We start from the raw sequence: 13,460 nt of genomic DNA, 5'->3' as shown, positions 1-13,460 counted from the left end.
CTTTCTGTTGCAGTGAATGAAATTATCAGGTAAAATGCAAACATTAATAGACAGTTATCAGAGACAAGCAAACTTACCTCTGCACATTTGTAGCTGAGCAGAAGTGATGCATTGAAACCCAAGCTTTTCAATTTTACTTAAATAACACAAGGTTAACCTATGAATTGCAGCTGAATGTGAAATATAATTTCCATAAAATTAAGTAATTTTACTTATTTTAATTACAAAAATTATTTTGTGCTGCATGCATGTGTATGTGGTTCCCAATTGTGCCAAAGAGAAATGAATGCTTAGATCTTGATTTAATTTTTCCTTCTTTGCAATGTGTATTTTCAATGATAATATTTCTTTATGCAATTTGTGCTTCCTGTAATAACTTTCAGAACTTTTATCTTCTCAGAACTCAGATGTTGCACAGATCAGAGTGCAGTATATAGTTGATGATTAAGCATATCTGTCCAGATGAATGGCAATTCTGCCTTCCCCTCCCTGGTACTGGGTCACAATGTTTCCCTTTTAATTCCAGCATTAAATGACTGTCAATATCAAACATCATTTGCTTGCACTTTAAAAGGCAGAAGTAATAACAAATAATTGTGTACAGATGCTTTTTAAAGGTTGAACTTAAACTTAATTCTCACACCACAGTATTCTGACTCAGAGATTTACTGCTCCTCTTCCCTGCAACTCCCAGGGTGTAAGAGTGAAAAGCAAAAAACACTGAGTAAAAGTGGCATAGTGCCATTAAATCTTTGTATTTTGAAAGAAACAAGTTTGAGAGGTCATCAGATTGTATCTCTTGCATCTAATGAGTATTTGGATTAAAAATGAAAATGCATTGTTCAAACCAAATTTTTTTGGGTTTTGTGTGAAGAGTCAGCCTCTACCAACTGTAAAACCACTTTTGAAGAACTTCAGGAAACAGTCATTATTCCAGTCCTTCCTACCTCCTGCAAAGATATTATCAGACAAAATGCTGTGGTACTATAGCAGCAATGTGTTTTTTAATGGTCTCCAGAAAAATTGCACATCTTGCTCTTATCTTCTTTTCTTTGGGAAGTCTCTGTTACTGCAACTGGAAGCAGCCCCCACAAAACCCCTTAAACAAACTGTTAGCTGGGATCCTGCTAAGCTTTACTGAACAGAATACTTTCACCTGGAAAAATTGGGATGCTTTAAAAGGAACATTGCTATGTAAGCATTCTGTAATGCACAGAAACAACTTTTGCCACCCTGGTTTATGGCACTTTTGTTAATGCTTCTCCAAGTTGTGGCCACTCTATCGTGAAGTTCTTCCTTGAATGGTTCTCAGAGAGGATCAAACCTGTAGTTAACTCTTAGTGGGCAGACAACTTTATAAACCTGAAACCAAGGACTTGACAAAATAAAATTCATTGATAGGCATCTTCAGGATGAATTTAAGAGAATTACTTGGTCCATTGGTGTTAATCAATGGGAATAATAGATAAAATCTTGATTCTGCAAACCCTCCTCCATCTGGTAGCAGATTTATACCTGCTAACTTTATCCTGGAGACCTATATTGTAATTACTTCCTCCATACTGAAGGGGCTGTGCTTATGAATAAATCTGAAAGGGCAATGCCTGGGTCATTGTATGGACATAACATCAAGGATAGCTCTGAATGGATTTCCAGGGAAAAACAGGCTGTAGTCCAAAAAATTTGTAGGATGTGCCTATGGACCCCATTGCATATATTCCTATATTTTCATCTGCACAACATTTTTATTAAAACTTCTTGTCAATCAGTATGGAAGCCAAAGCTTAGCTCGGCATCAGCAGTTAGGTGGAAATCTCTCAGCAGAGGGGACAGTTTGAAACTGAGTAATGCTCACAAGTCATGATCATACCACAGTGCCTGCAAAACCAGTGTCATAGGGGAGAGTGGGAGAGGATCCAGTACATCTATCCAAATGAGCTCCATCAATCCCTGTGGAGAGGACTTGGTATGGTGATGGGCATGGGGGAACCCTGCTGCCCTTGGTTGGGCGAAAGCTGTAAAGGCAGGAAAAGGGTTCTGGACACCTGGTGTATCAGGACAACATTGAGAGAAAATTCCATGGAAGGGAGCAATATAACAGAAACAAACAGGGAGGGTGGTAGGAGAAGGGAGTGGGGAGCAGTAAGATGGGCTGATGATCAGCTGCCTGGGCTTCAGAAGAGCTGCCTGTTTCAGGGGTGTATCACACCCCTCAGCAGAAAGGTGTCATTTGGCTGGAAATCCAGGACTAGAGTACTGAGAAACAGTATAAAGTGCCTAAAAAAGCCTGTTTTAGCAACAGGCTCCTCCTTTTCACAATCTAGATATAAGGCTCAATATATCAAGTGGAAATATATTTTGACAGGCTTGACAGTCCTCTTCCTCAAAGCCCTGATGAGGTTTCACCCTGAACTAAAGTCAGAAAAGACCCTCCTGATCCATTTTGTGTTGTGAAGTTGCTCCAATGAGGCTGAAGAAAATTTCCTTCTGATCAGCCAGAGTGAAAGTCACCATTATAAATCTGTACTACCACCAAAATTACAGACAGCCCACAATAGTCATACACAGCTGTTTAATATTGTACTGTTGTATATGCTAAGTTTCTCACTCTAGTAGTACTCTGTTTTATGCTGCAGAATATTTTGATGAAAATGGGAAGTTTGTTTTGATGTCGGATACAAATGCTATGACTTTCACTAATTGGAATAATGTACATGACTGTAGCTGAGCATTTTTCAAGGTGACTGCTTTCTGCACAGGTGTAAAGGGTAGGTTTCAATGAAGAGTCTGTTTCTTTCTACTTGGTCTTAAAATGGCAAATGGGAAGGAGAGCAGCCCTCTGTAAATAGAAACGGGATGCACAGGGAGATTTCTTTTAAACTTTGTGATGACACATCTTCCCAACAGAAGAAAAGAGAGAAGGCATGGAAATTAAATCCGGTTAAGGCGTTTCAATTTTTGTTCATTCAATGCTGTAGGCTCAGCTCTGCTCTTCATTTGCATTTAAACAAGGAAGTTTCAATAAAGGAATTGTTGAATTACTTGGGAGTGTCTTTAGGGCAGTGTGGAAAGACAGTGGAAACTCCTCTGTTCATTAACCACAGTGGTAGGAAGTTTACTGAGACTTCGGGCTATATTTTGGGAGATGCAGGGAGGGCCCACCCCCAAGAGCACATGTGTGGTTTCAGACACAGGGTAATTGTGTTAGTGTGATGAGATTTAAACTGCTTTCACTTGCTTAGATATTTTCCTGCATCAGGAGTCTAATTAGAGCTTTGTTTTGTGGAAAACTAAAGAACTAGGTTAAAAACGGGTCAAGAAGGAATTGTCTCAAAAACACACATAATAATAATTCTTAGTCAAGTTTAGGAATTTCTGATGGACAAAGGCAAAACTGGTAAGCTCATGTTTTCATGAATTCTTTCCTCATGGTGATGAGCAGCCTTCTTAAACTCCTACCTGATGAAGGGACTCTGTGCTAGCACCAGCTAGCAAAGCTTCATGGTGCAGCTCTCCATTAGCCCAGGCTATGTGGGACACTTCAGCCACCTCACTAGACTTTGTGTCCAGAGTCCATGATTGGTCTCCTTGGCAAGTTATTAACTGGCACTTAATTTTATCATGGTGCTGAACTTTGATGCCTGATTGTTTTGTTCTTGACTATACCATAAAGGTGCATTTTAAAAAAAAGGGGTGGGGGCAGGTTGAAGGTTATTTTCAAGAAGTCAGATTTTTAGGAATTAAATTTTTGGAATCAAGTTGTGCTAACGTGCCAGGCTATGGGAGATAGGATCAGTGTCTTCTCGGGTTTCTTTTCTTTTTTTTTTTCCTTTTTTCCCCTGCTTATCCAATCCAGTTCCAGGGATTTTGCTGTTTTGTTTAAACTCAGGTTTTCCAGAGTAGTAACTATGTAAATTACTTAAAGTTAATGCTGTATTTCTGTGATTGGACTGCAAACAATTTAAAAATGTTTTTTTGAGTCTTGTAGATTAGTTTCTGTGTCAAGACAGCAGGCAAAACATCTGTTTTATGTCCTTCAGGCTGTTAGCAAGCAAGATCTGTGAGTTTGTGTGAGGGGGACATACTCAAGGACCTGACACACATATGTGCAAGCAAGTTCCTCTGCTCCACCTCTTTAATCCCTCTGATTACCTTGAGTCTGGAATGCAGTTAATAATCAATATTCCTGTACCTGCAGGTAGAGTTCTGGTATTAGAGATTATGACAATTCCTGACAAATAATCAATTGCAATACAACTGGCATTTGACCATTCCAGATCGAACTTTCAGCTGATCAAAAAAGCAAAAAAAGCTGATTTTTTTAATTAAGCAACTTTACAAATGTTAAATATTTTTGAGACCTCAGATTAACATATTACATTGGTAATTTTTTTTACATGCAATAGATTTTCCTGTTTGCTTATATAAATGTCTGGTACTGGCAGTTTTTAGTCATATAGTTAATCCATAATCTCCTGTCAGCTCTATCAGTAAGATATGAATAAGGTCAAATATTTGGGTTTTGCTGTTTTGGTTTTTTTTAATTAATGTGGGATTGAGAGGCTGGGAGGTGGTTTTTTATGAAAACCATCACCAGAATAAATGTACCCATCTGGATCATCTCTTCAGCTTTCAAATAAGATTTATTTCTGATTCCTGAACATGCTAAACTTCTCATTTTTTCTTCTGGCTGCTCATGTGAAAAAGAACAGACATTAATACCAGGAAGATGGGACCCCATCCCCAGACACAAAAGCAAGGGAAGTTCACAGGGAAGGGACAGGAGAGCTGCAGCCCAGGTCACAGTCCCAGCTGTCCAGAGAGCACATGCATGACCCTGATCCATGACCAGACAGATCCAGTGGGGAGGGACAGTTTTGCCTTGCTGATGAGGACACCATGCACAACCATGACTGGGCAGGTTCTGAAGGGGGAAGTGTTCAACCCTTTGCAGCTTCTCAGATTATTATACAGCAACTAAAACAGCTCCCCCCATGTAAAAACATGCCATCAGATAACAGGACACTCTGACTCATTAAATGGACCCTTGCCAAAATTGCTTCTGGAGTGTTTCAGTTTCTTGCTTGGGTCATGATGTTAAATCATTACTTGCACTCAAGTTCTATGAGCCAGCTACTCACTGGTTGAATACACCCATAAACACAGCTGTACTGGAGGCTACCTTTTGGAAGGTTTTCTCCAAGTGTTGGGCTTGAATTTTAAAAACAGCCAGTTTCTTTTGCACAGCCTCTCATCTTCAAAGCATGACCCCCTTGCTAAAATCTGGTTGTGAAATATGACTTTCCCATTCACCTGCTAGCAGTGGGATGCTTTCTGTGCAGGCTGGGTGTAATGACACAGTATTTCATTCCTGTTTGGTGATTTAATGCTCCCAGCAGCAGGCTGTGCCATGATGTGCCTCTCTCTCCTCTGCTTGCCTGTCTCTTCCCAGGGGAAGATGACATTTCTCTTTGTGTAGTGTTTTTTTAACCACTTGCACTGCAAATGCCTATGAGAGGGGACAGACATAGGGATGTTTGCAGCATCCTCAAAATTGGTCCAGTGCTAAATGCAAGTTTCTGCACATTCATAAATAAAATAATCTTTTAATTATCGGCCCACATTTCATACAACTACTCTACTTCTGAGAAACCAGAAGGAAAATAAATTTTGCCTCACCTGATCCCAGGGTAGGTTTTTCCTGGCAGGTTTCAATCTGTACAATCACAGAAAGTCATTTGGAGGTATGACACCAAGCATGTGCAGCTTGTACCTCAGACCTCCAAATTTATTTTGCCTACTAGACTTTGTTTTTGTTTGGAGTAACTTTTGCAACCAGCAGCTTTCATTTATGTTTACTAACTATGCTGTGTTGCTTAAGGAAAATAAAAGTAGCTAGCAGACAGTGTTCTAATTTAAATTAATGTCAATTTATTATTTGTATCAGAAACTGAGAGTAGCCTCTCCAGCAGGCTGGCTCATCCATATAACAGGTGTCCTATGTCTTCTCTAGTACCTGTGATGACCCTCCCAGTTCTGGGGCATAATTATAATTTCTCATATGCTTTTTGTTTGCTGCCAGCTCCTGAGGTATAGCAGAGGGCTGTCATGGAACTGAAGGTGTGCATTTGACCAGAGCATAGGGTCACACAGGGTCATCTGGGAGTGCAACAATCCTCTTAGAAGATTCTGCTGTGTCAGCCAGGCAACCATTCCTGGCACTAGCTGACCCATGGAGCCTATCTGTCCCTGGAGCCACATTTGGACTTTGGTCAGGAAGGATAGGTTGATTCTCTCTAAAGAGGACCCAAAAGAAGCACTGATGCTGTGTGGATGCTCAGCAGACCAGGACAGGGAACGACCTGGAGAACTGAGCTATCATGTGTGCTGATGTGCAGAGGGCAGGGGACTGCCCTGAGCTGCTCCAGGAATCCAAGTGAGCACAGGTCTCACTGGCTGGGAATGGACAGGACACAGGTGCCATCCCTGCTGCCTCACATGTCCAGTGCAGGCAGTGGACCAGTCCTTCCTCCACCAGGAATCTCTTCCTAGAAGTAAAAGTGATCCTCGTTGAGAAGGGAGTTTCTGCAGCTCCTCCTCAAGAGATGAGAGCTCAAATCCAGGTGATGTGCTTATGTTATGGCCTGTTGAGAATTTTTTTAAGCAAAAAAGCTCTGCAGTTTTGGTGCAGAGAATACATTATTAGAACCACAAACACTCTTTTAAGAGTTTCAATTGAACTTTCATGTCTAGAGTGTAGTTTATGGTCCATACCAAGAGAAAGAACTACTGCAAAGCCAGGCAGAGAATCTGCGTTGTGAGATCCCAGAAGTAACCTCTATGCCAGCTACAAAAGCTGGGGCTCATGTGTGCCACTCTGCACTGAAATGCAACATTTTCCTTTTCCCCATGCCACATCTCCAGTCCTTGGTTCCTCTTTCAGAGCTAAGAACTGACACTGAGTTGTGTAAAACATTGTGCTCCTAGCTTGACAGGCACTTAGAGAAACTCCTAACAGGTTGTGCTGCTGTCATAAATTTACCCTGCTCTCCTGCTGCTCCTTATTTTCTTTGATAATCCCAGTCTAAGTGTATAATTATATTCATTCTAGCTGTGCAGCTGGGGAAGCATTGACTTCCCTGTTCTGATGAGAAACAAGAGTATTGTTTGATATTAAACAGTATGTTGTTTTGGTGCATTTGCTGCTTTGGAGTGTAAGGACATCAGAAACAAAGCCCTATAATGGGATAATAAATAAACTGTGTTTTCCCTTTGCTGAAATAAAGGCACAGTAGTGCAGTATATTAGCTGTAGGGGTTTCCAAACCAGCAGGCAGACAAGCAGTGGGATTGTTCCCTTCCACATCCTTATCAGGAGATACTGTCTACTCTTCAGATTTCTACCTGCCCTCGGTGGTTTTTCCTTGTTTCATTATAAGGTCAGCTCTTCTGGAATATGTTTCTTTAAGTCTAGGTTAATTTTAAACAGTTAGATGCTTAATGAAAAGAAGTGCAGCACAGTCTCAGAAAATTGATTTTTGCTGGGTTAGAATGTAACTGTGTGCTTTTTTCGATAAAGTTTCGGTGACCTGGGCACTAGGTGAGTGATTAAAGTGTGTGTTTGAAAGACAGGACTGCTTTTTTATATGTTGCTGTTTTAAGACATGAGTAATTAAAGTCAGATCTCCCAAGCCCAGTGTCTAGGCACCCATACAGTCTTCAAAGGCTCTTGAGCATGCTAAGTTCCTACTTATCTCAGTGTGAATTTGACAGACATGTAATGGAGGATTTAAAATCATTACAGCAGGCTGATCCATGACTAACATAACTTATTAAGTCTGCTTTCCTACAACACCACTGTAGGAATGCAGAGCAATTCCAGCTCTAGTCCAGGTTCCCAGCAATTCTCATCCTCCCAACCTTTGTCCCTCTCCTGAGCTCCTCTCTGCACCCTGTCCTGCAGGCTGTGTGGCTGCTGAGGGCCACAGGTGCTGTTGTACAGCCCTTCTGACCACTGCTTCCCCAAATAGCACTGGGGGAAAGCTCAGCTTCTCTCCCAGCTTCATACAAATGTGATCTCAGAGTTAGTTCTGGCTTTCCCAAGGCTGTATGAACTCTCTGAGACCTCTCTCCACCTGTGAGCAGCTTGACTGCACCTGGTGCAGACATCCACAGTGGGAATGTGCAGATGAAAGACTGGCAGACATGTCACAAGTTTGTAGGCACCGTAGGGACAGGGTGTGGGACCATTTTTAGGAAACCAGGATGGGAACACCACACATTCAGCAAAACCAGGAAAAGCATGCAAGTATTAGGATGTGCAAACAGGGAAATTAACTCAGGCAAAGACAATGAGTCTATTATTGCCTGTTTGCTCAGTTACAGCAGCAAATGTTTGCCTTCTGTGCCAAAATGCACTCTCCCCTCTTCCAAATTTTACAGTAGTTTCTATGTATGCTTTTCAGTGTCACAGCAGCTTCACTGCTAGAGCACCTGCCATAAGCCAGGGTGGCTTTAGCCTTTTAACCATGAACTAGTGCTGGACTTTGCTCACTCTGCCGTGCTAACCTTTGGCCAGCTGGAGCAGGAGAGGCTGGCTGCTCTTGGCGAAACACGGTCACAGTGTACCCAGGGAGGAACCTTCTGTAAAGTGCCCTTTAATCAGCTCCAGTCATCCTTAGGGGTTGTAATGATTTAGCTTTCGTTGATAGCTTCAGTAAAAGAGCATCTGAAAGCACAAGGTCTGTCCTGCTGCTTCTCTGTGACCTCCAAAGTCCCAGGCTGAGGTCTCAGGAGCTGGGAACACAACGCTGACAGAGGCACCGGGAGTGTGACAGCTCAGCAGGGCACGAATCTCCTTCTGCCACTGAGGAACAGCCTGTAGGTCAGTAACCATACCCCATGGAAATACTTATATATGTTTCTTATGGTATTTAGGAGGGGTTCAGGCTGTGTCAAAGGGAGCCTGGACAGTGAGAGACTGTTTCAGTCTCTTGGGGAGTAGTAGATGCTCTGAAATGCAATGTTCATTGAGGAAGTGGTTATGGAAAATCTTGTTTCAAAGTCTGTCTTCTTAGCCACTAAATGCATGAGACTGTCTTATGCTTTAGATAGGGAAGTTGATCCTTTTGAGAAGCTGACCCTGCTCTGAGCATGACTGAGGATCCCTGTTAGAAGCAGGCAGTCACTCTGGAGGCTGCTGCTCTTCCAGGTCACCAGGGTCCTGTGTATGTATAGCAACCCTCATGCTCTGCTCTCCAAGTGCTCTTTTAATGCTATATTTCATTCTCTAAGGTGATCAGTAACAGACCAAAAGTAACCTTTTCAAGTGTATAAAATGTTCTCTTCTGGAGTAAATACACAGAGAAAAAATATTACATTTTTTCCTCTGTGAAAATACATAGCTCAGTAACTGCATAAAAAAATTACTTTTCCTTTGTTGGCATCATCAAGGCAATTTTAATCCACTTAGATTTCATTTCTAGCAATAATTGTTCCCAAAAGATTTGAGAGTTTCCAAAGAAAAACAGTTTAAAACCTCAGAATAACCGTACTACTCTTCATCGGTCTTGTGTTACATCTTCAGAAAATAATTTTGCTTCACTTTCCAAAGACCAGAGATTAGAGCAAGGCAAACCTCACCACCTGATAGCTTTATTTGCTTTTTCTGGAATGTGCTCTCTTTTACATACCACCAGTTTCATACCATGAAACATACAAGAAGTCAAATTAAAATCCTGATATGACGTGGTTCATGTCAAGCATGATGATGTGGCACCAAGTGTGTATTGGTTTCATTCAACTAAACTTATACACTAACAAAATTTCAACCACCTCTTCATATACATCCTTAAATATAAACTGAGCAAATATTTTTCCCTACAGATAGAAAATTCAGACCTCAGAGGTGGTGTGAAAGTCTAAGTACTTGGACAGATGACAATCTGGTGGTTGCCACACTAATCTAGATAGCAATGTATTTCATATTCATATTAGCATTCTATGCTGATCTTCTGGAATACTCACCAGTGAGGTAGCAGGAAGGACAATGTCCTCATGCATAGGTCTCTGCCCACCTCCTTTGGTCTCTGAAGACAGCACACAGCCCTACAAAGGTCACATTTCAACCATTTTAGCTTGCATAGAGACTGTTGCAGCTCTTTCTTTGGATATTTGGTAAAATGCTTACTTTGAAGATGAAACCTATACATATTCCCATCAATTAAACGTGCTTCCTTTCGGAGTAAGTTTACTTTGTTTATTTTTAGGAGGGCAAAGTCACTGAAAAAATCCTTTTAAAGTTCCTGAGAAGATTTTTTCCCAAAGAAAGGGAGTATCTCTGCATACTTACTGCCATTTGTCACTCATTTAACACACACTGACAAGCTGCAATTTCCTGTTTAATTGCAGATGCATCCTTGCATCTCGTATCTCAGGTGCACAGTGAGCAATATTTCTGCCCCACAGCTGAGAACAGTTGATCATATGGGTTATAGCTCTACTAGCAAATAAGGCATGCTGGAGTGTTTTCCTTGAACCCAAAGACAGCACAGCAGACAACCTTTTAGGTGAAGTATTGTCCTTCCCCCCAAATCAAGGTGACCTCAGCCACAGGGCCTGGCTTAGACAGTCCACATCCACCCTGCAGAAGACAAGAAATATGAAACACAGCAGAGCTGAGAGTGCAGATATGGTCAGAAGAGCTCGTTTTGTGGCTCCAGCCCCTCCTTTAGCCAAAGTAAAAGTATCTCCCTATCTCAGGACCATTTCATGTAGCTTCCAAGCCTGAACTTAAGGATTTAGTTGCTGCCAGTTTGGAAATGTCCTCTTGAAAATACAGACCTTTTCTTACAGACAGGAACTGTGGGGCTTAGGTTCTTCCTGAATGAGACATATCTCCTGCTTAGGTGTTGTCAATGGCTCAAGAGTGGCAGATCCTGGGTCATTGCAGAGGTATTTTCTTTAGTGAGAAAGGGAAAGAGCAATTTGGCTAGTGGATTTAATAATTACAGCCATTCAGACCATTCTTTTCATTCCTAAATGTTTCAGCTATTATGGTCCTTGAAATCACAGACACTTTGCCTGGTTTATCTTGTCAAATATCTCTTGAAGTAAGTTATGTGAACAGTACTCTGAGATTTTTCTTTGACAAAGAAGCATTTTATAGCAGAAGTGTAGTTCTGAAAAAACCCACCTTTCTGTGATTATTGAGAGCTGCCCATTAACGCAGCCTTTGAGCACTTTCAAGTTTAATTAGACTGGCTGTACCCCACAGGGGAATCTGAGCAGCTCTGGCAGTCAGGGGGATGATGCCTGAGAGCCCCACACCAGCAGTGGGCCTTGGCCCAGGTGCAGCTGCAGAGGTGACAGTCCCCTTTCACTATTTAAGCACGTTTGGTTAAGGTGAACATTTTACCACAAGGTTGCAAAGCTTCTATCAAGAGTCACTAATGTTACACTTCTGTTTGCATGCTGTGAAACTGGCTTGGTACAGATGTAGCTCTAGGACTTTCCTGTGCTGCAGATAACTTTTGGTGGAATAACAGGCAAATCCATCCTGTTTCCTACAGTGCAGAGGCACATCTTAGACTGGCAACATAGTTCAAGTCACCCCAAAGCAGTGGCTCAGGAGCAGCATGCCTGCAGCTTGTTTGTGGTACAATGTTGGCTGCTGAGAAGAAAGCTCAGCTGCAGGTTTGCAGCCCCAGCTCTGCCTGCCCTAGGGAAGGTCAGCAGTGGAGAGGAGCAGACAGGATACAGATGCTGGCAGAGGAGGAGCCAGAGTGCTGGGCTGGGGTTAGGTAAGGCAAGGGCATGTGAGAGAATGGGTAAATCTGTGCTGGAGCACATGGACAAAAATCTGCCCTGCGATGGGCCAAGAGATGTGAGCCCACTCCTGACTCATGGCAGCACCCACCACTGATGGGTGACCCAGTCATAGCAAATTCCTTCCTTGTGAAGCCCCATGACAGGTGTGCTAACAATGGGGCTGGTATAAAGCTCAGTCTGCTCAACACAGACTTCTCTGGCAATGGTGCCTTTGCTGTGCATGCCAGCTCAGACTCTGCCAACATCATCAAATCCTGATAGTAAATCAGTTTTCTGAGAAATGGAAGTTGTGGACATGTAATAAAATATAAGAGATGCTGGAGTTAATGGATATTGTAAATTCCCCAGCAGATTATTCAGTCTGCTGTGGTCTAGAATTTTCCTTCTTGTTACCGGGAGGCAGAAAAATAAATTTGCCTTCCTAAAGGAAATTCTGTCAGTTTCCTTATTGGATAACCTCCTTTTGCACACAATTTCCAAGTGATGCTTATTGTTTCATTTTCAATAAGACATTAAGAATGAAAATAGGAAAGCTTATGCCCCAGCCCAAGTTGATGTCTATTGGCTGAAGAGTTTTCCCTTTGGTATACTTATATTCTACCATGAACTGTAAAAAAGCAAAGCAATTATTGGAAAAGACTGTGTGTGCTAACCACACTCATTTTCATACCCTGGTTCTGAAAGCCACCTATAAATATACATTTGGAGGTCTTTACTCTCCTTCTTGTGAATATATATCACACTAACCTGTGGTTTTCTGTGCAAAAAGAAAACCATGAGAGGAACCAGCAAGAATGTTGTTTGTCTGTAACCTGTTAATTATCAAAATTGGTTGGTACACGGTTGGCTTGTGCTGGTTGGATATCCCTGCTAGCCACAGGAAGTGGCCATTTGGTACCTTATGGTGACCTATTGAGCTCAAACTACTTTGCTGCCCCTCCTTCTTTGATCCCTCCAAGACCTTCAGCCCCTGAATAGCTACAGTGCCAAAATTCACCAGCAGCACACAAATTTATAAAGAGTTGCAATTTGCTATTCTACCCTCTGGTCTCCTGGGATGATTCAGTGAACTCCCTGGTGTTCCAGAAAGGCTGTCCTTTACCCCACTGTGGAATCTCATTGGCCTCTTCAGAGGAGGAGCTGTGCTGTGAAACTAGATTCAGCAGGTTTTAAAAGAAACCCTTCCCCTGTTTTCCCATGGATTTGCTCAATGCCGGTGACCCGGCAAATGCTTTAAGCCAGCAGGGCTGGCAGAGGGACAGGTCCCACCCTCCTTTAGCCTCTGCCAGCACAGGTGCTCAGGTGCTGGGGGGGTGCATGGTGCAGCTGCTCAATGCTTGTGGCAGCTCACAGAGGCTGCAGTAAGGATGGAGTGGGACCCTGTGTAGGCAGCACCAGTTTAATGTGAAGCTATGGTGTGAAAGAGTGGTCTGGAGCAGCCACATCAGGCTAGCAAGGGCAAAACCTTTTTCCTATGGAGTGTTTTATTTACTCTAGGACTGAAAGGCAATTATTGTATTAACCTCCCTTATAGATACGTCTATCCAGAACCTACCCTGTATTTATTTTCATGGAAAGCAAACATGCCACAGAAATCTAATGGCTATGGTCATATAAAAAAACCCAAACCAA

General features: G+C 42.2%; 1 protein-coding gene across 4 annotated transcripts in view; it reads left to right on the top strand.

The window, feature by feature from the left end:
• Positions 1–13,460, top strand: part of RBM47 (RNA binding motif protein 47) — a 74,149-nt gene that overhangs the window by 37,141 nt on the left and 23,548 nt on the right. The window contains exon 1 of one of the 4 annotated variants that reach the window (XM_079306907.1): positions 6–29. The exons of the other annotated variants lie outside the window; for them this stretch is intronic. The gene's annotated coding sequence lies outside the window, so the exon portion shown is untranslated. Of the gene's footprint in view, positions 1–5; positions 30–13,460 lie in introns of those variants that run through there. 4 annotated transcript variants of the gene reach the window in all.

This window comes from Erithacus rubecula, assembly GCF_903797595.1.
Source record: "Erithacus rubecula genome assembly, chromosome: 5".
Lineage (NCBI taxonomy): Eukaryota > Metazoa > Chordata > Aves > Passeriformes > Muscicapidae > Erithacus > Erithacus rubecula.
This window is presented reverse-complemented; position numbering and strand designations above follow the sequence as displayed.